The 2,882-nt window shown below is 45.1% G+C and overlaps 1 pseudogene; it reads left to right on the top strand.

Annotated features, from left to right (window-relative positions):
* The first annotated feature begins 537 nt into the window (after window positions 1-537).
* Window positions 538-2,286, top strand: LOC115251237 (general transcription factor II-I repeat domain-containing protein 2-like; annotated as a pseudogene).
* Window positions 2,287-2,882: the final 596 nt, after the last annotated feature.

Raw genomic sequence — 2,882 nt, 5'->3', positions numbered from 1 at the left:
TCCGTGCTAAATGGAAAGTGTTTGTCCTTTGGTGGTCCAACAGGACCACGATTTGGATGGATGGATGATTTGATGTTGAGAATAAAAACAGCTGAAAATGGAAGCGGAGATGTTTCAGAGCACCAGAGTTCAGAAAGAGTTTCTAATCAAACACCGCCTGTTGGGAATGATGAATGGATGAATTTTTATTTAATTTAGACTAATTCAGACTAATTTTAACATCCTTTATGCCAGTTCCATAGAGCGTGCGCGCACACACACTAGCAAAGATGATATCCAAACAGCCAAATAAATGGGAGTCAAAATAAATCATTTAAAGCTCATATGTCAGAGTCAAGGTCGAGGGTTTTCTATGGCCCCCGGGATGATATTGATTTATTATTAGTACCGGCCCACAGGCCGCAGATGTTTTACACAGGCCAATACTACATTTCCCACAATGCAACGGTGACAGTCTGAGCGGGAAGTGGCTTCATTTCATTATTTATCAGTAGTCATTAGCATAACAGCAAAAGTTAACTTTCAGATACCCATAAAATGGCAAAACGGAAGGTGGACACTGAGAACCGGGGGTTCAAACAAGGTGGGAGTGGGAGTACATGTTCACGGAGGCAGCTGGGAAACCTGGGTGTCTTCTGTGTGGAGAAAGGGTGGCGGTAATGAAAGAATATCATCTGAGACGGCATCATGAAACTAAACACGCGGACAAAGACAAGAATATGGACATGGAACAAAAGCTACAGAAGGTTGAGGAATTAAAACCAGGCCTCAAATCTGGACAGGCTCTGTTCAGAAAAGCCAAATCTCAAAGCGAGGCTGCTGTCAAGGCCAGTTTGATTCTGGCAGAAGAGATCGCTCAATCAGCCCGGCCATTTCCAGAGGGGGATTCCATCAAACACTGCATGCTTAAAGTTTGTGAGCAAGTTTGCCCAGACAAAAGGCAACTCTTTTGAAACGGGAGCCTGAGCAGAAACACCATTGTTGTCCCTCAATCTAAAAGAGCAGCTGGAGAAAAAGGGGAAAGATTTCATGGCATCTTCCCTGGCTGTGGATGAGAGCAGCGACATTAGAGGGGACTCCAGCCTCAACGTGACAGAGGAGTTTCTGGCGTTACGTCCTGTGCACGGCACAACCACAGGACAGGATTTGTATGAAGAGGTGTCAAGATGTGGAAATGAGATGGAGCTGCCTCGGGAAAAACTGGTGGGTTGGACAACAGACGGAGCACCTGCCATGTGTGGACACAGGAGTGGACTGGTGGCCAAGATACGGGAGAAGATGCAGGAGGAAAACGTTACGGCTGAACTGACAGCTCATCATTGCATCATACACCTGGAATCGTTGTGTGCTGAAGCCCTGAACATGGAACATGGAATGTTCACCATCACGCACGCAGTGAACTTTATCAGAGCCGAAGGTTTAATTCAGCGCCAGTTCAAGGTGTTTCTGAGCCAGTGGCAAACGCAGCGTGGTGATTTGCCCCATCACACTGAGGTGCGATGGCTAAGCCAGGGAAAGGTGCTGCAAAGATGTTTCCAGCTTCCTGAGGAGATCGGATGTTCTTGGACAGCAAAGGGAAAGACACGACTCAGCTCCCAGACCAAAGGTTCTTGTGTGAAACGGCTTTTCTGTGGGACATTCCGAGTCATCTGAATGCAATGAAGCAGCAGCTGCAGGGTCGGGGTGGTGTCCCCTCTGATATGTACAGTACAGTGAAGGCCTTTAAAACCAAACGGACTCTGTGGGAGGCACAGATGCACAAAGGAAACTTGAGCCACTTTCCCAGCTGCCAGACCCTGAAAGAGAAGCTCTCTACCAGTGTGTTCCCGAGCGCACAGTTTGCTGATTAAATGAGTGTTCTCGCCGCTGACTTCCCACGCCGAGTCACTGACTTAAAAGCACCAAAAAGCAGGTTTGAACTGCTCAGCCGTCCGTTTGAGGTTGAGGTGGAAAGCTCAGAACCAAAGCTCCAAATGGAGGTGATTGAGCTCCAATGCAGTGATGCCCTGAAGGCAACACATGGGGCAGTGGGTGCTGCGGAGTTTGCCCGTTTCCTCCCCGACACACATCCAGGCTGCTCCAACGTTGCCTGTGTTTGGCAGCACAGACCTGCGGGAACAACTGCTTTCTTTGATGAAGCTGAACAAAACATCACACAGAAGTGGACTTCCTGCTGAACACCTTCACTCAATTGTGAGGAGTTCCTCAGCTCAGAGCCGGACCCCCAACATTGATGAACTCGTCCAAAAGATGAGACACCACCAAGTATCAGCCTCAAACAAGTGAACATTAAGGTGCAATAACACATTTACAATTATTACTCAGCTCAAGGTAAATATTTTTCACTGCACATGTGCCTTTTCCTTGAAGAAAGTGTTGTTTTTGGTTCATAGATTTTTGCACTTTATGTTGTGTTTCAATCCAATTATGTTCTAAAAATATTTCAGTTGAGTGAATGATAGAAAATTGCTGTTATAATTTTTTTCTTTGAAGTAAATTTAGCCCACTTTTGCTAAATGAGAAAATCTACTGATGGTGCCTTGAATAATACCGCTTCATTCATTTACTGTTCATGTTATGGGGATTTTTATAGAAAGGAAATTTGTCTTTTGTGCCTCTTGAAAATTAAAAATGACTGACAGAGCCATAAGGAACTATTGCTTTATTTATCTGATCATATTGTAAAATATTTGTTAGGTTTTCCGTTGGTTCAGTTTGGTTCACTAGACTACATGCGGTCATTTTAAAGTTTTCCAATGAACATTAGATCAGTCTGGCCCTCGGCTTGGAGCTACATTTTTTATTTGGCCCTCCGTCCATTTGACTTTGACACCCCTGATTTAAATGAATCAGGATGTTTCCATCAGTGGTTAAAAATCCGA

The sequence above is a fragment of the Takifugu rubripes genome, chromosome 10 (genome assembly GCF_901000725.2).
Source record: "Takifugu rubripes chromosome 10, fTakRub1.2, whole genome shotgun sequence".
Classification (NCBI taxonomy): Eukaryota; Metazoa; Chordata; class Actinopteri; order Tetraodontiformes; family Tetraodontidae; genus Takifugu; species Takifugu rubripes.
Note: the sequence above shows the minus strand (reverse complement) of the source record. Positions and strands in the feature narration are given on the sequence as shown.